At 41.3% G+C, this 26357-nt stretch overlaps 1 long non-coding RNA gene across 1 annotated transcript in view; it reads left to right on the forward strand.

Moving 5' to 3' along the window:
- LOC138757087 (uncharacterized) overlaps positions 1–26357 on the forward strand; it is a 44321-nt gene that overhangs the window by 1088 nt on the left and 16876 nt on the right. The window contains exon 2 of the long non-coding RNA XR_011353330.1: positions 16910–17041. This is a non-coding gene — a long non-coding RNA (uncharacterized lncRNA). The remainder of the gene's footprint in view (positions 1–16909; positions 17042–26357) is intronic.

The raw sequence follows: 26357 nt of genomic DNA on the forward strand, positions 1-26357 counted from the left end.
TACATGAATTGGACCATATAACCATATAATAACCATATAATAACCATATAACCACTTACAGCACAGAACAGGCCAGTTCGGCCCTACTAGTCCATGCCGTAGCAAATTCCCACCCTCCTAGTCCCACTGACCAGCACCCGGTCCATACCCCTCTAGTCCCCTCCTATCCATGTAACGATCCAGTCTTTCCTTAAATGTAACCAATGATCCCGCCTCGACCACGTCTGCCGGAAGCTCATTCCACATCCCCACCACCCTCTGCGTAAAGAAATTTCCCCTCATGTTCCCCTTATAATTTTCCCCTTCAATCTTAAACCATGTCCTCTAGTTTGAATCTCCCCCCTTCTTAATTGAAAAAGCCTATCCACATTTACTCTGTCTGTCCCTTTTAAAATCTTAAACACCTTTATCAAGTCCCCTCTCAATCTTCTACGCTCCAGAGAAAAAAGCCCTGTATCAAGATGAATATTCTTCCTAACTTTTAATATACCTTTTCAAGCTGCACCTCTCCAAGTCCTTTTGTTTTTTGATTCTATCATAATCTTAAAGCCCTGTCTTTTTTTTAAACAAAAAAAGTTTTCCTTCAAATTATTTACAAGAATAGTGGCTTGACATTACCTAACTTTGGGTTTTATTATTGGGCAGTTAATATTCGATCCATTACTTTTTTTCATTCATCATAAGGAAAATTTAGGTGCTTCAAGATAGATTCATCTAGAAATTAAATCTGCCAAAGAATATTCTCTTCTTTCAATACTTTACTTTATGTTGGCCTCCACATTAACTGATCACTTTGTGGTCAGACATGCGTGGAGAATCTGGTTTCAATTTAGGAAACATTTTGGGTACCATAGGTTTTTATTAATTAGTCCTATTTTAGGCAAATTTTTTTAAAAACCTATTCAAGATACTGGTTATCATCAGTGGTTAAATTTAGGTATTCAATCTTTTTTAAATATTTTTGCTGACCAAAATATTGTCTCTTTTGAACAATTATTCACCAAATTTGCAATACCTAGTCATCATTTCTTTTGTTATTTACCGGTTAGGGGTATTTTGAATTCTCAAATTTTGAAGCTCCCTGAAGACCTGGAGCCTAACATGATAGGGGTTATTTATAATTTTCAACCTATTTATAAAGGGGCAGTATCTGATCTTAATGAATCACTTCTGAATTCTAGGGATAGTCCCTTGTACAGAATTTAAAAACTATGGGAACAGGAGTTTCAACACATTTTCTGAAACTACATGGAATTCTATTTTGAAGCAAGTGCATTCATCCTCTCTTTGTGCTGGATACTCACTATTACAATTTAAGGTAGTACACTGGGCCCACTATTCCAAAGTCCATTGGTCTAAATTTGATTCTAATCTCCTGTACCGCAAGAAGGGCCATATTAATGGGATGGAAAGATGCTGCCCCTCCTACTTATAGTTGTGATACGATGGCATGCCTAACTTTGGAAAAAATTAGATGTTCCACTACTGAAATGAATCCTAACTTATTTCTTTATGGGGGTCTTCTCATCACTTTCAAAATTTGTAAGATTAACTAATTCCTATTTTTTGATCCCAATGTTTACCTTCCTTTTTTCTTATTAGTAGTAGTGGGCTGTTTGTGTTAAGCCAGTAGTCTCCAAAGGGAGGGGATTGATATTTAGGTAATTTGTACAGTGACTTTCTTTATATTTATTTTTTAATGCAACATAGATTTCAATACTATTTGTATTTCTACATAAGATTTGTTAATACTTTATTGTCATATATCTATGTAACATTTATTTTTTTAAAAATCAATAAAAATATTGAAAAAGAAACTAACATTGACCTGCTTCCAGGCCTCAGGGGTGAATTACAAACATTGTGGAACATCAAATAATAGTTTTGTATTTTAAAGTCAAATCCATTGATGTTTTTCAGCTTGGACTAATTTGATTCCACAAAGCAGATTTTAAAAGTTCCTTTGTTTGTTCAGCGATGTCTTAAATTACTGTTGAAAATAAACTTCCAAATCCATCCTTTGCCATTTCATCCCAAGTATTTCGAATCAAGCGAAGGTGAAGATTGTCAACAGCTTTAAGTTCCTTGGAGTAAATATCTCCAATGATTTATCCTGGACAGCTAAAAAAAGGTGCATCCACACTTCTAAGAAGCCTGAAGAAATTTTGCACACCCCAATGTTCCTCAACAACTGTCATAGATGCAACATCGAGAGTATCCATCCTATTGGAGTGCATCACTGCATGGTCTGGGAACTGCTCTGTCCAAGACTGCAAGAAACTGCAGAGGACTAAATGCAGCCCTGACATTCAATGAAACAGTGGTTTGCAAACTGTCCCCTAAACTCCCATTCCACCTTAAGCAATCCCTATGTCATAGGTGCTCTGTGTTTAGTAAGGGATTGCTTAAGGTGGTATGTGAGTGGAAAGAAAAGTTTGGAAACAACTGTTTTAATCGTGCCCAATTGAATTGTTATGTGCACGGTTTCACAACTCCAAAGGAAATGGGGCCAATTACAATTTTTCCTCAAGCAAAATATTTCAGTAACAATTGGGTTTAGAGCAGTAATTCTCAAACTTCCCTTTCCACTCACATACCACCTTAAGCAATCCATTACCAATCACAAAGCACTTGTGGCATAAGGATTGCTTAGGGTGGAATGTGAATTTAGGAGGCAGTTTGAAAACCACTAGACCTACCAATGCCTCAGAAAAAGTAGCCAATGTATCAAAGGATGCATCCCACCCCAACCACAATCTGCCCTTCCATTGGAAAGAAGATTCAAGAGTAAAATCACATTCCAGATTCAAAGACAGTTTCTATCCTGCTCACATCAAACTATTACCTGAACCTCATTTAGTAAAATAATGTTGCCTAACTGAACTAATCTCTTACTGTAACTCTATTCTCTATACTAAATTATATTCTGCTGTGCAGATAAAAATGCTGGATAGCACGCACGGTAGAAGGTCTTTCTGGCCAATTACTCTCAATTAAGCCATCAACATTTTTTTGGAGGATGGGAAGAAGATGAAGCATTGGGGAAAACCTGCACAGGTCACAGGGAGAAGTTACAAACTCCTTAAAGACAGCAGCAGATTTGAACCTGGTTTGCTGGCACTTTAACAGGGTTGGTTAACCATGCTTCCTGTATCTTGAATACTTGTGTCCAGATCTTTGGTCCAATCCTCTAGATTAGTTGATAAAGGGTCCTGATGAAGGGTTGTGACTGCCGCCTGGCAACTATGTGGAGTGAGGAGCTGTAGTTATACACTCCTGTTAATTCTTACTATTCCCACTATTAAACCTAACCTTTTTATTTAAGTTTAACTGGTTAAACTTTGGATTAATACATTCTGACAAAGGGTTGTGACCCAAAACATTAACCTGTGGCGGTGCACTCACTCAGGGCAAACTGGCCCCACTTGTAACACCACGTGGCGAGGCAGCCCTGGGAAGATGGCGTCGTCGGGGGTTTCTTCCTCACTCAAACCTCGCCCCGGGCAGCGATTGTGACGTCACCACGCACATGGTGACTGAACCAAAGCTGCCCTTAAAGGGGCACGTGCCAAATTCAAATAAAACAGTCGTTAACAACCCTCAGCGTGGTGGCTGTGCTTCTTGCACTGCTCACCCGCCACAAACCATTCTTTTTCTTCCATTAACGCAGCTCAACTTGCTGAGTTCCTCCAGCATCTGCAGTCTCTCTCATACATATCCTCTGGATCAATTTTGCAACCAATATGCTCCCATACCTCTCAGTGAAGGTGACTTTTTAAAATCTTGTAATATTATCTGTTTCTGTTCCTAACCTCCTCATGCACGTTTTTTTTTTAAACCCCTAAACCTGACAGTTCGAGCATATTTTGAGCTGGTTTCCAGCACCTTGATTTGAATTCTCATACCTATTTTCAAATCTTTCTGTGGCCTTGGCTCCATTTCTCTGTTGTCTCTATTAACACCATAACCATCCAAGGTATTTGCACAAGTTCTTATCATCCCACATTCAATCAGACATCATGGGTGATTGTGCTTTCAACTGCCAAGGTCCCAAATACTGGAATTCTTACATAACTTCTCTTTCTCCTCCTTTAGGACAATATTGAAATTCTAACACTTCAATCATACTTAAATTTTTGGCAGCTCATTGTCAAATTTTGATTGAGACCAATGTACTAAAGTGTTTTTGGATATTTTATAATGTTAAAGGCGCTATTTAAATGTTTGATTAAACAATCCTTCAACCTTTCAATATTTAACTATTTAGAAATTAAGTAATAACAATCCGTATTTTAATGCATAAAGCCAAAAGTCCCAAATCCCCCCTGGGAAAAATGCAAGACCACAACAGTAATGTTAGAGCAGTGGTTTTCAACCTTTATTCCCCCCACTCACACACCACAAATAATTCATAACTAACCACAGAGCACCTATGGCATACTAAGGGATTACTTAAAGTGGTATGTGAGTGGAAAACTAAAGGTTAAGAACCACTACATTAGTGGACAATTCGCCCATGCCTGCAAAGGTGGCCTGTATGAGTGTCTCACTTACTCTCTACAATCATAACACCAACAGAATTATTGTCTACAAAAGACCTTGGATGAAAATGTCCAAAATTTGGAAAGGTTGTTTCGAGGGAGGAGATGGGGAAGTTGAGAATTTGAGGGATAGGAAGGTGACTGGATGTGAGGTCTTCAGATATGCCATGAAAGGAATGGTGAGTTCGGAGGAGTGATGATTGTAGATTAAAGGATGATGTAGATTATGATGTGGTGCCCAAATGGCTTTCTGGTGAAATGGACAGGGAGAAAATTAACAAGGAATGAATGAACATAAGATTGACCCCTTGGACTTGAGTCAATGCAACAATAGACCTCAACTGTCTTGTGAACAGAAGCTTCTGTGTGAGTAAACCACAATTGAATCTTGTACGAGAAGGGATTTCAAAGTCAACCACATTGGTAAGCCTCTGGGCCCACTTTTATGCCAGACTAAGGAAGGAAACCAGTCTTCCTCCCCTGAAGGACACAAGAACCAGATGAGTTTTTAAATTCAGTAGTTTCATGGTCATCATTAACAAACACCAATTGTTTTTTTTTTAATTCTGTATTAGTGAATCCCATGGTTGCATTGGATCTGGGTTACTCATCTATTAATTTAACAAAACCCTATATTTGCTCTTCACTTGGTTTTCTGTGGGCCTTTAGTGATTGCCCGATTTCCCTCTTAGTTCAACTCTCATGGGCTTATTTGTTGATTTAATGCAACTTTCCTTCTAGCAGGTGACATTTTCTTGAATGCTATCATTCCATATTTTTCTCTTTCTCATCTGAAAACCCTGTAATCTGAAATGCTGAGATATCATTCCTACCTTGAAGTCAAAGTCCTCATCATATCAAAGGAGCAGCACATCAAGCCCTCCATGAAAATGGCACACCAATGCTTCTACTTTCTCAGGAGTTTGAGGAGATTCGACATACTGTTTAGTACTTCTACAAGTGTGCAGTGATAAGTATATATATTTACTGGTTATGTCATGGCCTGGTTTGGAAACATGAATGCTCAGGAATGCAGAAGGGTGCAGAAAGTGACAAACCTAGCAAAATCCATCACATGAAGCACTGCCTCAAGAAGGCTGCCAACATCATAAAATACCCCTATCACCCTGGCTATGGTCTCTTCTCACTGCGCCCTTGAGGCAAAACTCACAGTAGCCTGAGGTCTAGGCTCAAGAACATTATTTTTCCAACAGCTATTAGACTCTAGAACCTTACTGCCTTACAATAACACTGCTTCAAGACCAGCTGCTTCACAACTGTCTGACTCAGCGCATTTTCATACCATGAACATTTGTGAATATTATTTTTTTCTCTCTTTTTTGTTATTATATTTTTGTCTTAGTTTTTGTTATATACTGTGTGCTTTATCAAGAAGCTGCAGCAAGTAAGACTTGCATCTTTATTTTAATATAAATGGCATGGCAGTACAACAATTCATTCATATTAGCAATAATAAACTGCTGCATAACTGCAGCTAACTTGTTGATAAAGTGAGACTGTAAGTTTTGGCCAATTACTTATTTTCTAGTTTTTACGCTTGTAGAGCACGTCAAAAGAATCAAAGGCTTGTTGATCCAAACCAAGGTTTTTATTAACTCGAAGACGAGTGTATCACATTTAGGTTGACCAGTCCAGAATGACTTGGTCTGGCTAGGAGCAACCCTTTAAGACCGGCCAGTAGGCGTGACTATGCTCTCAGCCAATCACAATCATCCTACACTACAATCTATACACATTGGTGATAGAATCTGTACTATCACAACGCTTTCTTTTGTTTGTCTTTCAATTTCATTTAAAAAAATTTGTGCCATCTATGTTCAATGTCATTTAAAACTACTTGCTGAAACCCATCCCACTGACAAGCTGGCTTCAAAATGGTGATAATCAACTTCCCCTAAAGTACTGTACACTGGTCCTGCCCTGCTAATTGCAACTCAACTAGTTTATTCTATTGTAACTCAACTAGTTTATTCTGTTCCACTTTCTGCAGAAGTAGTCCTAATTCGCCAGAAATCAAAAGCTCTCCTCTCAGCAGTACTTCTTCATTCTTGAAGAACACTAATTTGCCATATCTGTACTCATTAGCAAAATCACTTAATGTTTACCACACAAATTCTTGCATTTCATTTTGAGCATTTGTGTCTATGTTACCATTGAGATTGTGACATCAATTCACAAGATAGACTAAGCTTGAACAGTTTTGTCTCATTCAGCAGATTGTTTTGCTCTTATCACACTACAGAGCTGTCTCGGGCTATCTCCTAGGTGAAGTGGAGATTCTGGATGAAAATGGAAACAAGGGACAGCCGGCAGCTGTGGCATAACCTGTTACAAAACCAAATCCAGTAAAGTAGCTGATGGCAAAGCTTCTCCACCAGAGGAACGCAACACCTTCTACACCTAATTTGAAGACAAGTAACAGCAAAGAACCACTCCACACCCCCACATCCCAATGATACCATCCTGTTCATATCTGAGAATGACATGCGAACTGCCTTCAGGAGAGTGAATCCGAGGAAAGCATCTGGCCTGGATGGAGTATCTAGATGAGTATTGGCATTCACAGATATCTTCAATATCTCACTCCAGCAGGACGTGGTACCCACCTGTTTCAAACAGGCATCAATCATACTGGTGCCTGAGAAGAGTGCAGTAATCTGCCTTAATGACTATCGACCAGTAGCACTGACATCAACAGTGATGGAATGTTTTGAAAGGTTGGTAATGAAGTAGATCAGCTCCTATCTGAGCGGTGACGTGGATCCATTCCAGTTCACCTATCATAGAAACTGGTCTGCAATGGATGTTATCTCACTGGCTCCTCACAAAGCCCTGGAACATCTGGAAAACAAAGACGCATACATCAGGATACTCTTTATCGACTACAATTCGGCATTTAACATCATCACTCCCTTCAAAACTGATCAGCCAGCTCCAAGACCTGGGAATTAACACCCCACTATGCAATTTGATCATGGACTTCCTCACCTCCAGACCACAATCAGTGAAGATTGATAAAAACTTCTCCACAATCTCCATCATTACTGGAGTACCACAGGGCTGTGTTCTTAGTCCCCAGCTCTACTCACTTTACACCAATGTTTGTTTAGCTTGGAATGACAATAACACCATCTACAAATTTGCCAACAATACCACAGTAGTGGGTTGAATAAAGAAAGGGGATGATTCATCCTTCAGGAGGGAGATTGAAAATTTGACTGAATGGTGCACCGACAGCAACAACATTGTATTCAATATCACCAAAACTAGGGAGCTGATTGTTAACTTCAGGAAAGGAAAGCCAGAGGTATACAATCCGATAATAATTGGGTGATCAGAGATGGAGAGGGAGTCACTATCTCAGACATCTTTTCTGGACCCAACACACCAATGGTATCATGAAGAAAGCAGATCAATGCCTCTACTTCCTCAGGAGTTTGCAGAGGTTTGATAGGAAATTAGAAACCCTGGCAAATTTCTACAGAAATGTGGTGGAAAGTGTGCTGACTGGCTGCATAATGATCTGGTATGGGAACACAAATACCCCTGAGCGTAAAGCCCTCCAAAAGGTAGTGGACACAGCCCAGGACATTACAGGAAAAAACTGTCTCCATTACTGAGTACATCTACAGGGAACATTGCCACCCAAGGTCAGCAGCAATCATCAAGGACCCTCACCACCCAGCACATGCTCTGTTCTCACTGCTGCCACAGGAAAGAGGTCTAGGTGCCACAAGACTTGGACTACCAGGTTCAGGAAAAGCTGTTACTCCTCTACCATCAGAATCCTCAATGACAAAGTCAATCAGAGACTCATTTAAGGACTCTTGTGCATTTTATTGATTGTTTTTCTTTATTCATTCTGATAGCTCAATGGTTAGAGTACTGGTCTTGTAAACCAGGGGTCATGAGTTTATTCCTTGTTGGGGCCTCATTTCTGTGAGGGGCACTTGACAAAATGGCAACTTTGTCTTTCTTATATTAAAGACTTCATTTAATCTCTTTCTCTTTGGCTTGGTTTCGCGGACAAAGATTTACGGAGGGGTAAATGTCCACGTCAGCTGCAGGCTCGTTTGTGGCTGACAAGTCCGATGCGGGACAGGCAGACACGGTTGCAGCGGTTGCAGGGGAAAATTTGTTGGTTGGGGTTGGGTGTTGGGTTTTTCCTCCTTTGTCTTTTGTCAGGGAGGTGGGCTCTGCGGTCTTTTTCAAAGGAGGTTGCTGCCCGCCGAACTGTGAGGCGCCAAGATGCACCATTTAAAGCGAGATCAGCCCACTGGCGGTTAATACTACATTTAGAATGTAGCATATGTGTCAATAATGGAACTTTTACCTTTTATTGCACAGTCAGTTTGTTTATATTTGTTATCTTTTATTTGTATGTTTACGCTGTGTACACTTTATTTTTGCACTACCAATTAGTGATAATTCTGCTGCGCCCGCAGGAAAAAGGAACCTCAGGATTGTATGTGATGTCATGTATGTATTCTGACAATAAATCTGAAATTTCAACTTGTTGTGGACTATTGTCAGGCTTTCATCACATGGCACTTTCACAACACTATTCAATACATGATTAAGCATAGGAAATAGCAACAGATCCAAAAGAATTCTTGAAAATCATTTAATGTAGCATTTAAAAACAATACCAATGAATCCTGGAAAATCTAATGAGAAAACCTGTGTATAGAGAGACAGATTAGCCTAAATCTCTTCTCCTTTTTATTTTAAAAAATTGTTCTCATGGCCTGGGCATTGCAGGTTAGGTCTGTATTTATTGATAAACATTATATCTCTCGTTTTATACAACTTGCTTGGAATTGTTAAAGGCAGTTAATAGTCACTTATATTTGTGTCATATGGGGAGACAAGGCCTTTTTTTGTTTTTCACTTTTAGGTTGAAGTAAACTTCAATTGTGGAATTTCAACTTAACATTTTCTTCTTTGGTAAAGGTGTAGCGATTACCACAAGATCTTTACAGTGCCAGCGATCGAGACCGGACCCCTGGGTTCGAAACCGGTGCTGTCTGTAAGGAGTTTGTACAATCTCCCCATGTCTGTGTGGGTTTTCTCCGGGAACTCCAGTCTCCTCCTGCCCTTCAAAAAACATACTGGGGTGTAGGTTAATGGGGTTTTAATTGGGTGACACAGACTCGTAGGGCTGAACTGGCCTGTTACAGTGCTATGTGTCTGCATTTTTTTTAAATTTAAAAATTGCTTGTGATGAAAGCTGACTTTCCTCCATTTTGGTTTTGTGGGTTTTCAGGTGGCTGAGGAGGTAAACATGGAAGTTGTATTCCCTTCCATAAATGGGGCAACAAGTCAGTGATTTGTGAGGTGATGTGCTCCTTTTGCCACCTACATGGGTTGTGTGCTCAATGCATGGCCTCAGACTTCTCAAGACCATCTGAATGCTCCTTCTCCACTTTGAGTCATGTCAGGTTAGAACTTCAAGGAATCGAGAAGATGATGCATTTTTCAAGGAAGCTTTAAGCACATCCTTGTATTTTTTTTCTCCATACTGAATTATTTCTGTTCAGAATCACAAGAGCTGGTCAAATAATACGATGGCCATAAGACTGTCAAAGTTTTTAGTGATTGTGTGAGTTCAAATCACCCACTAGGTTATTTATCCAGTACCAAGCCATGAAAGACCCCAACAATGAAGACGCTGTTTACATCCGGTACCGCACGGATGGCAGTCTCTTCAATCTGAGGCGCCTGCAAGCTCACACCAAGACACAAGAGAAACTTGTCCGTGAACTACTCTTTGCAGATGATGCCGCTTTAGTTGCCCATTCAGAGCCAGCTCTTCAGCGCTTGACGTCCTGCTTTGCGGAAACTGCCAAAATGTTTGGCCTGGAAGTCAGCCTGAAGAAAACTGAGGTCCTCCATCAGCCAGCTCCCCACCATGACTACCAGCCCCCCCACATCTCCATCGGGCACACAAAACTCAAAACGGTCAACCAGTTTACCTATCTCGGCTGCACCATTTCATCAGATGCAAGGATCGACAATGAGATAGACAACAGACTCGCCAAGGCAAATAGCGCCTTTGGAAGACTACACAAAAGAGTCTGGAAAAACAACCAACTGAAAAACCTCACAAAGATAAGCGTATACAGAGCCGTTGTCATACCCACACTCCTGTTCGGCTCCGAATCATGGGTCCTCTACCGGCACCACCTACGGCTCCTAGAACGCTTCCACCAGCGTTGTCTCCGCTCCATCCTCAACATCCATTGGAGCGCTCACACCCCTAACGTCGAGGTACTCGAGATGGCAGAGGTCGACAGCATCGAGTCCACGCTGCTGAAGATCCAGCTGCGCTGGATGGGTCACGTCTCCAGAATGGAGGACCATCGCCTTCCCAAGATCGTATTATATGGCGAGCTCTCCACTGGCCACCGTGACACAGGTGCACCAAAGAAAAGGTACAAGGACTGCCTAAAGAAATCTCTTGGTGCCTGCCACATTGACCACCGCCAGTGGGCTGATAACGCCTCAAACCGTGCATCTTGGCGCCTCACAGTTTGGCGGGCAGCAGCCTCCTTTGAAGAAGACCGCAGAGCCCACCTCACTGACAAAAGGCAAAGGAGGAAAAACCCAACACCCAACCCCAACCAACCAATTTTCCCTTGCAACCGCTGCAATCGTGTCTGCCTGTCCCGCATCGGACTGGTCAGCCACAAACGAGCCTGCAGCTGACGTGGACTTTTTACCCCCTCCATAAATCTTCGTCCGCGAAGCCAAGCCAAAGAGAAGACTTTACTTTTTATGTAATGTAACCGTGAGTAGTCACACTCTCCTGCACTGCTGTCCACAAATGGCTGCAAAATTATTTGGAAAGCCTGACTTAATTTCCAACCCTATTTTCTTGATCTTGACAGCTGTCAGAAATGAACAAAAAATATTGCAGAGACCTCAGGAAATGTATTTTTTTGCAAATACACAATAAAGGTTGAGGAGTTCAGTTGCATAAAGAAGAATGCTGTGAAGTTGAAAATTAGCTTGATCTGCACAGATACAATTCTGGATGTCTTAGTTACCATTGGGAAGTGTAACTCCTGACATCTTGGTGGATTTCATTTACCCAAGCATATTTTATCTGCCATAAATTCTTCTCAGATGATATCAGCAGTAATGAAGTTTGAAAAGTTTATCTGGCTTCGCTCCCAGAGGAACTGAATGCCTTCTAGAACCGATTTGACAATAGTTACAGCAAAGAAACCTCCCTCGGCACCCACAAATCCCCTGATGATCCCACCCTTTCAGTATCTGAGGATGACGTGAGTGCTGCCTTCAGGAGAGTGAATCCGAGGAAAGCATCCGGCCCAGATGGAGTACCTTGCTGAGTATTAAAAATCTGTGCTGACCTAAAATGTATTCACAGATATCTTCAATATCTCACTCAAGCAGGATGTGGTACCCACCTGTTTCAAATAGGCCTCAATCATACCGGTGCCCAAGAAGAGTGTAGTAATGATTGTCGAACAGTAGCACTTGTATCAACAATAATGAAGAATTTTGAAAGGCTGGTGTTGAAGCATATCAGCTCCTGTCTGTGCAGTAATACGGATACATTCCAGTTCACTTATCGTGGCAACAGGTCTATGACCATCTCACTGGCTCTATACAAATCCCTGGACAATAAAGATGCATTCATCAAGATGCTCTTTATTGACTGTACAGCATTTAACAACATCATCCCCTCAAAACTGATCAGCAAATTTCAAGACCTGGGACTCAACACCCCACTGTGTAATTGGATTATGGATTTCCTCACCTCTGGACCACAGTCAGAACACCTCCACAATATCCATCATTACCAGAGCATCATAGAGTTGTGTTTTTAGCCCCGTGCTCTATTCATTTTACATCTACGACTGTGTGGCTTGGTACAACACTAACACCATCTACAAATTTGGCAACGATACCACAGTAGTGGGTCGTACAAAGAAAGGTGTTGAGTCAGCATACTCGAGTGAGATTGAAAGTTTGATTGAATGGTACACCAACAACAACATTGTATTTAATGTCACCAAAACTAAGGAGCTGATTGTTGACTACAAGAAGGGAAAGCCAAACTAATATAATCCACAAGCCAAAATTATAACTAATAGTCAGATGTTAGCAGTTTTCCCCTTGAGTAGGTTGAGTACACAGGTGTCCCCTATCCCCAGTGCTTTGTATCCTTGTGATTGAAATGCTGGATGAAATTATAAGAAAAGATCCGGATATAAAAGGCTTCAAAGTTGGACAAGAAGAACATAAAATCAGTCTATTTGCAGATGATGTGCTATTATATTTATCTGATCCTTCTGAGTCCTTGATAAAATTTCAAACCACATTATAAAAGTATGGAAGAGTCTTGAGTTACAAAAGGAATATGGATAAGAGATAATGCCATTGACAAATCTGGACTAAGAAAGATACCAAAAATATAATAGATTTAAATGGAAGACAGAATCAAATATTTTGGAATAATGACACATAATAATTTACAGAACATATACAAATTAAATTACACTCCTCTTTATTAAAAATAGAGAAAGATCTACAGAAATGGAGAGACCTGCTTGCTAGTGGGAAGAGTAAATTGTATTAAAATGAAAGTGATGCCAAGATTACAGTATCTTTTCAGTTGCTGCCTATTGCATTACCTAATAAAAAAAAATCTTTAAATAATTATATAAGGCCATTTCTATGCAATTATAAGTTGCTGATCATTTCACTGGAAAAACTAACATGGGACTATAAACCGGGAGGACCTGGGCTTCCAGATTTTAAGTATTATTTATCAGCACAAACTAGATTCTTTCATTCTTTCAAGAAGATAGTCCTCCCTCTTAGATCTGAATGGGATTGTATTCAGTAAGAGAGGTGACAGCGAAATACTTATTATACGTGGAATGTTGTTAATAACAGAAAAGACAGATAATCCTATATTAATGCATATGATTAGATTATGGCAAGAAATAATCAATGAGTGTATTGGGGAAAATAAGCAGGGATATCACTGAGACACCATTATATAAAAATGCTGCTGCCCATGAATCTGGGCAACAGAATATTAAACTCCTGGTGCAGTGTGACAGAATATAGATATGTTTTTGGGAGATAAATTGGAGCAAGTTTGTTAGTGTTGGTCACATACAAAAACTTTAAAACAGATCTTATTTCAAATACTGGAACTCTGCTCATGCTGGACATGTTGGGGCTCCAGAGCCTTTGCAAAAGCTTTGGAGAGTGCCCAGGAGACTTCACTAATGGATTGTTGTTTACAAAAATGCAATAGATGAAAGAACTTGTCAGAGTTTCAGATTGTTTGGAGGGGAACTTGCTGTTCTAAGAGGGTCATGTGGTTTTGCAAGCAGAGAGAGTCAAACAGGTTTTCTCTCAGAGATCAGTTCTGCAGTGCTACAGGCAGCAGCAGCAGCAGCTGGGACAGGAACAGGACAAGCTGGAAAGCTTGTGGAAATCCCCATTTGGAAGACGGGTTGTTAGTGCTTAGTTCAGCTTGGTCAAAGCCCTTGTGCTTCATGCAAGATGAGAGGGCTGGGTGTCTAATGTTTCACTTGGAATAAGAGAAACAAAAAGGAACTTGGTGATGACCTGAAAGAAAGAAGTTATCATCTGGACAGCCCCAAGGGGCAAGTTTCTTCAGCAAGACACTGAAGTGTCTGATAAAAGGAATCAGTTGTGGGTGTCCAGTGTACAACAAATCTCTCTCTGAAAACCAACAAGAACCTTCCTGAGCGGTAACCATTTACCTTTCAAGCACCAAAGCCTGATGAACTTTATAAATGTTAAATTCTGTGCACAGTATTAGAATTGCTTGCAATCAGTGAACTTGGAAAAATGAGAAGTGAGATTGGACTGTGAATCAAAGAACTTTTCTGAACTTATACATACATTTCATACACATGCGCTTAGAATTAGAAGGGGGTTAATTTTGGTTAGGTAAGTCGATAGTGATAAGTTAAAATGTGATTCTGTTCTCATGTTTAAAGATAATGAAAAGCAACTTTTGTTTAAGTAACCATTTGTCTTGGTGAATATTTATTGCTGCTGGGCTTTGGAGTCCTCTGAGCTCGTAACAGCAGACAGATTTCTTGAGTATTTTGAACAAGTAAGATGGAGTTTGTTCTGTTATTTATAGTTAAGATCATTCCTGAGGGAAAGGTGGGGCCAATGTTGGTCCCACCTTAAATTAGTGAAACGAAATGAACAATCTGCTCGGGAATACACCTAAATTTATAACTAAATGTGTTATGCTCTCCAGAGTGAAAGCACAAAACCAGGTTTACAGAGGTCAGAGAGAGAGATGAGAGTTGGACCTAGGTGTTGAAATATCAGAGAGATGCTGATCCTATTGGTGTTTGGATAGCGTGATACCAATTGTAAATGAAAAATATGGATTAGCTCAATATAATTTCAACTAAAACACTAACTATATCTTACACCACAGAAGTTGTATGAATCAAAATCTGAAATATCGGAGATCTGTTTTAGATGTGGGACAGAAACAGGAACATTTTTACATACTTCATGGCCATGTGTGGAAGGTTAGGCCTTTTTGGCAGGATATGGCTGAAATATTAACAAGAATTACAGGGGTGACCTTTACTGATGACCCGGAGCTTTATCTCTTAGGTAGCTTTATTGAAACAAAATTAACTAAATTCCAAATTACATTTGTCAAAATAGCTTTAGCAGTGGCTAATAAATGTATTGCAGTTATTACCTCTACAATTAGCATGTTGGACTGCTGAGATGAATGGTTGCATACTTATGGAAAAATTACATACAATTTAAAAAACATATTTGTTAGATATAGCAGCCATATTTGGATCATATAAGGGCCCAATTATAACTATAATAATAAAAAGGGCAATAATACAGGTGACTTCCCCATACAGATTTTTATGGTCAATATAAATGTGAGCCCAGTGTGCGGATTTATATTATGAAAGTGGGAAGAGCTGTTTCATTTTTTTATTGTAAGAAAATAAGTTTATATGAGAGAGAGAGATATTGAAGTATTTATTATAGGAACATAGGAAGTAGGAACATGAGTAGGCCAAAAATGGCCCATCGAGCCTGCTCCGCCATTCAATACGATCATGGCTGATCTAATTTATGACCTAACTCCACCTACCTGCCTTCTCCCCATATCCCCTAATTCCTCTATCATGTAAAAATTGATCTAACTGAATTTTAAATATATTTAATGAGGCAGCCTCAACCACTTCCCTGGTTAGAGAATTCCAAACATTCACTACTCTCTGGGAAAAACTATTTTTCCTCATCTCTGTCCTAAATCTACTCCCCCGAATCTTGAGACTGTGTCCTCTCATTTTAATTTCCCCGGCCAGCGCAAAAAACCTTCCTACATCTATCCAATCCATACCCTTCATAATCCTATATGTTTCTATAAGATCACCTCTCATTCTTCTGAACTCGAGCGAATACAATCCTAGACGATTTAATCTTTCATCATAAGTCAACCCTTTCATCCCAGGGATCGAGGGTGCAGGCAGCAGAGATTTGGTTTAAAGTGACATCATGTTCAGCACTAATGTCATGGGCCAAAAGGCTATGTCAGCCTCGTACAAAATGAATGTAGGTCAGGTGCTTCTGCAGCACTTCTCTGATCTTGGCCCTCTCAGCTGCTAGTTACTGGAAAGTGGAAGTTAGTAAAGTGCCAGATATCCATGCTTTTAAAACCAAAAACAACGTGGGTGACTTGTTCTGTTTTCACGGTCAATTGTAGGGTGATCCACAATATACCGGTAATTTTAATAGTATTAAAATTCAATAGCCCAATTCTGATCTCAGATACTTCTTTCACTCTATTCTAATTACTGAAGTAATTTTACTTCCTAAGTATTCAAAACTCTGGAATATTTAACTCACTCAGATTATCATCTAAAATCAACAGTAAGCAAGATTAATGATTAGTATGACCTAAAACCTGTACTGGCCTTTATTGTGAAGTTAAAAAACAATTCAAGTGGAGATAAGAAAAGCTATGACAGTGCCAAACAACACTTTCTTTCCTTGTTGGTGCCTTTGAGATGTTTTTTAATCTACTTCTGGACATAGATTGATTGATGTTGGCTTCAGTTACATTTGTTTGGACAGTTACCCAAGTTTTGATGGCTTCTGAAGATGTTTACATCTAAAAATATGAAATACTAAGCTTATCCTCTGGGCTCACATGCAGGTGCAAACTACTCAGGGGTTTAAGGATGTGATAATTGGATGTTGAACTTATATCTCTCAAGGTGAGAGAAAATCCAAATAATTGCTCTGCTCTGATAAAGTTTTTTTTCCCCCTGCAGATAGATATACAGAAAAGGTTGCTTTTGCCTGCAAATGTCATTGCATCCTACTGAGGAGTTTTTGATTGGACTCAGGGCACTGAATTTCAAAGTACCATCCCAGTGGACCCAAGGCTTTGATTCATGGGACAGGTACTGTACTCTTAAAAAGCATGATTGAGAAGAGTTGACGGGGAAGGGTTTGATTGTGTTTAGAGATGGTATTTGGTCCAAAGGATAAAATGGAATAATTTCACTGGAATCACAGTCTTGCTCTCCACTCTCTGTAAACAGGTGAAGTTTGTGAAGGAAAGTGGTGTTGAGGTAAGCAATCAGGCACAACTCTTATTAGATAGTGGAGCATGCGCCAGTAACTGAATAAGCAATCTTTGACAAACTTGGATAAATTCCCCAGTAATGCTCCAAAAGGAATGTTGGATGGAGAATGGTGTAATTTCATGCCCTTGTCATGAAATTTTTTTATCATTCAAAACAAACATCAATCCCAATTGACAGACAATTTCTTTCCAGTTGGGTCATTGATCTAGGCCAATTTCTGATCAGTTTCTGGACTGCCTTCATGCCTTGTGTGCAATTTAAATGTGAGATTGGTGAGTCATCTGCATTGTTTTAAATTGTTTTCAGCAATCAAACCTTAAATGATAAGCCTCACTCTCAGATAGAGTTTAATTGCTCATTCAAAAGAAAGCTATCACTACAGGTGGTGCAGTATTTAACTCCTTAGTGAGAAGGAGATCCCAATAAATTGGGGAAGTAAAGGTCAAATTTTGAGGCAGAAATGCTATTCTGATCATCATATCTTTCTGTGCCCTCTGGCCATAACTTTAACATGTATCTTCATGTGCCATTGACCTTTACTTTGGAGGCCTTTCCTCCATCACCTCCTATCTCACAGATACATCTCCTTCCCAATGCCTATAAACATCATTATCCCAAGAGATTCAGCACTTTTATTTTGCACAACTTGTACTCAGTAACAGTATTGTTGTAGTGGCGCTATGGCGGTACTACAGCTCCCAGGAGGCCACGTGATGTCAGTGTGTGAAGACATCAGCATGGATCAAGCGCAAATTTGGGCTTTTGAAAGGATGAAGAGTAAATCCGTTTGATTCACTCTAAAAACGCCTTGGGTGGTTATTTCATTGTGTCCACTGTGATTCCAGTGACCACATTGTGATAATAACAATAGCACATACAATCATTGTTTCTTGGTACACACATCAATGGACAATTCAATTCAATCTCCCCTTTCTCAATGGAACTATTTATTTCTGTTTGATTCTAATTGTTTCCCTCTATTTACATCTGAAATTCTTCTGGACTGTATATTTTAACATGCGATGCGCTATCAATAACTCAAAAGACTGGAGTTAAAGAACAATAGGTTTTTATTTACAATAAACTCATTCATCTTTTATACAGGGTCAAGAGGGAGGAGCTATGGGTGCAGTCACAAAATGGGGCGGAGCCAGATGAATGAGTGTACAACAGTTCACCACATTCTGATTGTTTTGTGTGTAATATAATTTCTGATCTCTCTATATCTCCATCTTTACATTAGTATAGTGGTTAGCACAACACTATATTACTTTGAATCTGGCACTGACTCTAAGGGGTTTATATGCTCTCCCTGTGTCTGCATGGGTTTCCTCTGGGTGCTCCAGTTTCCTCCCAGACTTCAAAACGTACAGGGTTTGAAGATTAATTGTGTAATTGTGTGGTACAGGTTCATGGGCCAGAAGGACCTGTTACCTGTGCTGTAAGTCTAAATTTTAAATTTAATAAGACCTGAAATGTTAATTCGTATTTTCTTCTTCCATCCTTACCCTTGTCCTTCCCTCCCTCCCTCTGTTTTAACAGAATTATCAGTAACTGCTATATTTTGCATTTACATCATATCTGACTAAATGAAAATCTAAGCACTGCAGTTGCTATGAATCTAAAGACAAAAAATGGTGGGAACAACAGGTCAGATTGAACATGTAGGAAAATAAACATTGATATGGTGAACAGTCAGAATCTTTCCCAGAGCAAAAGCTTCACACATTAGAGGGCATGTGTTTAAGGTGAGAGAGAGGAGGTTTAAGGAGATGCGTTATGCAAATATTGTACACCGAGAGTGGTAGGTACCTGGAATAGGCTACTAGGAGCCATGGTGGAAGCAGATACAATGGTAGCATTTAAGAGGCTTCTCGATAGACATGAATATGAAGGGTATGGAAGGATATCTATCAAGTTCAAACAGCAGAGTTTGAGTTTTACATATATATATATATGGACATCATGAGTGACATTGTGCTATGCTGTGCTTTTGTAAGCTCTATGTTAGATTCGCATGCCAATGAACATCTACAGACATATTGTGGAAAGTATACGGACTGATTGCATTATGACCTAGTTTGGAAACTCAAGGGCACAGGAATGCACAGGAGGCTACAGAAAGTGGCAAATCAACCAATTCCATCCCAGGTAGCAACCACCCATCCAATGAAGACATCTATGTAAGGCACTGCCTCAAGAAGGCCACCAACATCAAAAAGGATCTCCATTACTTTGGTTACATCCTCTTCTCATTTGTATCCACTGTGAAATTGCATCCTGGATTATTCATTTCAAGATCACAATCAATGAGGATTGGTAAGAACCTCTCTTCCACAATCTCCATCAGGGCTGCGCACTCAGCACCTTCCCCTCACCTCATTTTACACCTATGACTGTATGTCTCAGTACGACAACAACACCATCTACAAATTTTCTGATGATACTGTGGCAATGCGTTTTATGAAAAGGGGCAATGAGTCAGGCCTACAGGAGGGAGATTGGAAACTTGGCTGAATGGTGTACTAAGAACAAACTTGCATTCAATGTCACCAAAACCAAGGAGCTTGATTGTGGACTTCAAGAAGGAAAGACCCTGAGAACATAGAAATAGGAGCAGAAATATGCATCTGGCCTGTCGCGCCTGTTCCACCACTCAGTGAGATCATGGCTGGTCTGTTGATAGGCTCAGCTCCACCCACATGCCTTTCCCCCATATCCCTTAATTCCTCTACTCTGTAAAAATCTATCCAACCTTTTCTTATATATATTTATTGCTTCAGTGGGCAGCAAATTCCATAAATTCACCACCCTTTGGGAAAAGCAGTTCTCCTCATCTCCATCCTAAATCTATTACCCTGAATCTTGAGGCTATGCCTCTTCTTTCAAGTCACCCCCATCAATGGAAACAACTTACCTACCTTTTTCTAATTTATACCTTTCATAATTTTACATGTTTCTATAAGATCCCCTCTCATTCTTCTAAATTACAGTCCCAGACGACTCAATCTCTCCTCATGGGCTAACCCCCTCATCTCTGGAATCAACCTGGTGAACCTCCTCTGCACTGCCTCCAAAGCCAGTGCATCCTTCTATAAAAAAAAGGAGACCAGAACTGCATGCAGTACTCCTGATGCAATATTATGAACTCCTGTTTATTGAAATGGGATTATCACAGTAAGGGATAGTATTGACAGGAAGGACTGAATGATCACAGTTAACATTTAACATTACACACACACACACACACACACACACACACACACACACACACACACACACACACACACACACACACAAGTCACAGCCCAGCAACAATTCGATACATTGGAAGAGCTAAGGGAAGGCTTGTCAAAGTCTGTTCCAGATTCGATAAATTTGCAAGGACCTGTGATTTTGCAAAGGGAGAACTATTCTGACAGCTGAAGAGAAAACAGCTTTTTGAAGCCACTCTTGTGGCCAGCCATTTTTGTGGAATTCAGAGCAAAGCCTGCTCTGTGAATGACTGGGCCTTTTTGGTGGATTCACCTGTGCCAGGAGGGTTTTTTTGGGAAGAAAAGTGCTTCATTTTGATTGTGACTAACAGTGAAGGTCACTTGGAGAGACGGCTTCATTTTGAGAGTGACAAGCAGTGAAGTTACTTGGAGAGACTGGTGCCAGAGTCTTGGAAGCTTCATGGAGGCCACCCAGTTCGAGTCTCGCTTACCAAAGGACCATGAGTGTTATGGCCACTGCTCATGTGGATGGACATTTCTTCAAAGGCAAGACAAGGAGAATTCATGGGTCTGTAGCAGTCACAACTCCAGTCTTCCCATCAGTTCAACATTAATTCTGGGCATCAAATTTCAAAGGCCTACAGTTCAACAATGAATTTGAAAGACTGAAATTTGTAGTTACTTTCTAGATTTTGGCCTGGATGCTGCTGAAGGGGATGACTTGACAGAGGATGGCCACAGTGACCAGGTCATTGGGAATGAGCCTGATACTGTGGTGCAGAAGGGAAGGAAGAGGAATGATGTGGTCATAGGGGACTCCATTGTCAGGGGTACAGACAAGGGATTCTGTGATCCTGATAGATATACCCGCATGGTGTGTTACCTCCCAGGTGCCAGGGTGTGAGATATCTCAAATCGGGTCCAGAGTATTCTGAGAGGGTGAGCACCCTGATGTCTTGGTACATGTGGGTACCAATGACATAGATAAAAAAGGGGAGGAGGTCCTTAAGAGGGATTACAGTGAGTTAGGATGGAAGCTAAGAGACCGGACCTCCAGGGTGGTGATCTCTGGATTGCTACCTGTGCCAAGTGCAAGTGGGGGGAAAAAATGGAAGGTTCAGATGGATGAATGTGTGGCTGAAGGGCTGATGCAAAAGGCAGGGTTTCGGATTCTTAGACCATTGGAATCTCTTCTGGGGGAGGCATGATCTCTACAAGAAGGACGAGTTACACTTGAAGCCAAAAGGGGCCAATATCCTGTTGGGAAGATTTAATAGAGCTGTTGGGTATGGTTTAAACTAATTTGGCAGGGGCATGGGGACCTGAGTAATAGGGCAATGGATAGGAAAGAGAAAATAGGAAAAGTTCAGATAGGCAGTGAAATTAAAAGGGCAGAAGGAGCAGAAAGGGATCAGAGAGTGTGGTCAAGTGTATCAGGGGTGTGGGGGGTAACAGGCTAAAGGTATTATACATGAACGCATGGAGGTTAAGAAATGGATGAGTTTGAAGCTCAATTGCATACTGGAGGGTATGACTTTATAAGAATAATGGAGACATGGCTACAGGAGGGTCAGGATTGGGAAATTAATATTCCAGTGTATATATCCTATTGTCAGAACAAACAGGTGGGTAGAGGGGTGGGATGGTTCTGTTAGTGAGGAGTGATTTTCAGACCCTTGAAAGGAGTGACATAAAAGCAGGTGGAGCAGAGTCTGTTTGGATAGAGTTGAGGAATTGCATTACGAGAGTAAACTTGCCAATAGTTTCATCCTACCTTGATTCTATCCTTTCTCCCCAGTCCAATCCTTCACCACCTACATCCACGACACCTCAAATGCCGTCCATCTCCTCAATGACTTCTGAGTCTATGAGCTGGACCACCTCATCTTCACGATGAATGTTCAATCCCTTTATACCAACATCCCTCATACAGAAGGTCTTAAAGCACTTGGCTTTTTCCTGGACCAGAGACCCAATCAGTCACCATCTACCATCGCCCTCCTCTGCCTGACAGAACTGGTCCATCAACTCATCTCACTTCCTCCAAATCAAAGAAGTAGCCTTGAGTACCTGCATGCCAACCTGTTTGTAGGGTTTGTGGAGCAATTCATGCTGCAAACCTACACAGGCAAATCCCCCCCCCCCCCCCCCCCAACTCTTCTTCTGGTATATCCATGACTACATCAGGGCTGCCTCATGCACCCGTGATAAACTTGTTAACTTAAACCACTTCACGTCCAACTTCCACCCTGATATCAAACTCACCTGGTCCATCTCAGATAACACTCTCTCCTTCCTGGATCTCTGTCTCCACCTCAGGAGACAAGCTGTCCACTGACATATACTACAAACACTTCAACTCTCACAGCTACTTCACACCTTGCCCCCTGCAAGGATTCTCTCAATTTCTCCGTCTCTGCCACATCTTTTACCAAGATGAGGTCTTCCAGTCCAGAGCTTATGAAATGTCTGCCTTCTTTCACAAACATGTCTTCCCCTCCACCACCATCAACTCAGGCCTTTCCTGCATCTCCTCCATTTCCCACTCATCTACCCTGGCCCCCTCTGCCCCCAGATGCAACAAACATAGAATCCCCCTCATCCTCACCTCCCACCCTACCAACCTCTACATCCAAAATATAATTTTCTGGAATTTCCAGCACTTACAACAGAATCTCACCACCAGACACATTTTTTCCTCTCCTCCCCTCTCAGCCTTCTGTAGGGACCTCCCTCTGCGATTCCCTCATCCCTCCCCACCCATCACACCCCCAGCACCTTTCCCTGTGTCTGCAGGAGGTTCCACATTTAAGCCCTCATCTCCCTCACCACAGTCCAAGGCCCCAAACAAGTCCCCTTTCAAGTGAACCAATTTTTCACTTGTGATTGATTTACTGGATCCAGTGCTCCCTTTGTCACATTCTTTACATCAGAGAGACTGGTCGCAGACTAGGAGATCACTTCATTCAGCACCTCCTCTCCATTGGCAACCACAGTGACCTCCCAGTGGCCAACTATTTCAATTCTGGGGTCACACTCCTGCACTTACATGTCTGTCCATGGCCTTGTGTTCTGTCCCACCCTGACCACCCGCAGATTGGAGAAATCTTATTTTCCGTCTGGGCACTCTCCAGCCATGTGGCATGAATATTGACTTTACTGCTTTCCATTAAACCTGCTTGCATAAATGTATTCCATTAGAAAAAAAACATATAATTTAAGAGATAACATTACAATATTCGAACAAATATGGGAGCCATACATGAAACACAATAGAGAAATCCTACCACGGACTTCCACCACCTAAAATGACAGAAGGAGAAGATAACGAAAAGAACTGACTCAGTAAAATTTCTTGTTTATTTTATTAAGTGACAACATTGTTTAACGGGTTTAATGTATCTTATAGATTGAACTTTAAATAAATGGGGAAGGGGGTGAGGGAGGGAGGGAAGGGAGGAGGGAAAAGGGGGAGAAAACGACACTGTATATATTTAAGAAGAAAAATGTCTGTATGTATCTTGGTCAATATGGTTTATAGTGTGAAAAATAAAAAATTTAAAAAAACCTGCTTGCCTTTTCTTTCCCCTCCCCCTTTCCTGTCCTTACAGTTCTTTCACCCATCCAGCCCTATCATTCCCCCTCCCCCATTGCTGCTGTCCCCTCCCTCTTTTCTCCACCTATCATCTCCTGCCTTTGCCACTCCCCCTTCACCCCTCCTACTCTTTTGTTTGGATGCTTGCCAGCATTTTCCCACACTTTGATGAGGGGTTCAAGTCTGAAACGTCGGTTCTGTATCTTTGCCTTTGCTACATAATGGACACTTTTTGACCTGCTGAGCTTCTCCGGCATTTTGTGTTTTTACCCTCCACCTCTGTAGTGAAACCACTATGTATGTAAATGCCTTGTCCTTATATGTTTGACCCTGCTCTCACTGGCCAGTTCATGACTCCTTCCCTTCATCCCCCATAATGCTGTCAAGCCACAACCCTGGCCCGAGTTTGATTCTGGGTCAGTGTGGGCCAGCAACTCAAGAGATGCTGTCTATCTCTAGCTAATAAAAGCCTTCAGTTCCAGTACTTCAGTCCTTTGGTTAATTGATCATGCATCACTCACATCAACAGCTCTGTTCACTGAACTAGTGACCTATCGTGACATTCGACATCTCTTCACTTGTCAGGAAGGTATAACAGGGACTACACTTCCTGAGAAGATTAAAGCAGGCAAGGCTACTGGCCGCCATTATGTCACTCTTCTGTAGGAGCTCTATCAAGAGTGTCCTGGCTGATTACATCACATTATGGTATGTTTGCTGCAGAGAAATGGATTGGAGGTCAATCCACAGGACCATAAGAGTGGCAGAGAGTCTTTCCCCCACCCAACCCCATTAATATGATCTACTGTGATCATTGTTTGAAGAGAGTGCACAAAATCATTGAGGACCCCTCCCACCCAACACACTTCACCTTTCAGCTGCTACCATTAAAGACAATCAGAGCCAACACCACCAGGCTGAGGAACAACTTCTTCTCATGGGCAATGAGAATGGTGAATAATCAAAGAAACTGCTCACACTAACCATCCGAGACTCTCTTTTGTACAAAACAATGTTAATTTATTTATTTGTTTATTGTAGATATAATGCTTGTCCTGTATATGTATTATTTGTTTGTATGTGCGTTACGACTGGTGGTACGTCTACATGTTTTTGTACCAAGGACCGGAAACACTGTTTTGTTGGGTTGTACTTCACAAAGATAAGCGTATACAGAGCCGTTGTCATACCCACACTCCTGTTCGGCTCCGAATCATGGGTCCTCTACCGGCACCACCTACGGCTCCTAGAACACTTCCACCAGCGTTGTCTCCGCTCCATCCTCAACATCCATTGGAGCGCTTTCATCCCTAACGTCGAAGTACTCGAGATGGCAGAGGTCGACAGCATCGAGTCCACGCTGCTGAAGATCCAGCTGCGCTGGATGGGTCACGTCTCCAGAATGGAGGACCATCGCCTTCCCAAGATCCTGTTATATGGCGAGCTCTCCACTGGCCACCGTGACACAGGTGCACCAAAGAAAAGGTACAAGGACTGCCTAAAGAAATCTCTTGGTGCCTGCCACATTGACCACCGCCAGTGGGCTGATAACGCCTCAAACCGTGCATCTTGGCGCCTCACAGTTTGGCGGGCAGCAACCTCCTTTGAAGAAGACCGCAGAGCCCACCTCACTGACAAAAGGCAAAGGAGGAAAAACCCAACACCCAACCCCAACCAACCCATTTTCCCCTGCAACCGCTGCAACCGTGTCTGCCTGTCCCGCATCGGACTTGTCAGCCACAAACGAGCCTGCAGCTGACGTGGACTTTTTACCCCCTCCATAAATCTTCGTCCGCGAAGCGAAGCCAAAGAAAGACTTGTACAATCAGATGACAATAAACTTGACGAGACTTACTTCCGCAGTGGTTTTCAGAAATCTGATATGACATTGAAAAAAATTAGCAAATTTCTACAGATGTATAATAAAAAGTGTGCTGACCTGCTGCATGACTGCCTGGTATGGGGGCACCTGAAAAAGGTAGTGGAGGCAGCCCAGTACATCACGGGGAAAACTCCCCACAATTTAGAAAATCTAGGTGGAACGCTGCCATCAGAGAGCAATCATCAAGGATCCACACCATCCAGCACACACTCTATTCTTGCTGCTAGGTTCAGAAAAGAGGTAGAGGTGCCACAAGACTTAAGTCACCAGTTTCAGGAACAGTTGCTACCCTCCACTATCAGACTCCTCAACAACAGACATTTAAAGTCTCTTCTTTTGCAAATATTAATTATTGACTATTTATTTTCTGTATTGCACAGTTTGTTCACACTTCCTTCTTGTTTACATTTCTCTCTTTGTTTATGTACCTTCTCTTGA

This window comes from Narcine bancroftii, chromosome 3, assembly GCF_036971445.1.
Source record: "Narcine bancroftii isolate sNarBan1 chromosome 3, sNarBan1.hap1, whole genome shotgun sequence".
In the NCBI taxonomy this organism is placed as follows: Eukaryota; Metazoa; Chordata; class Chondrichthyes; order Torpediniformes; family Narcinidae; genus Narcine; species Narcine bancroftii.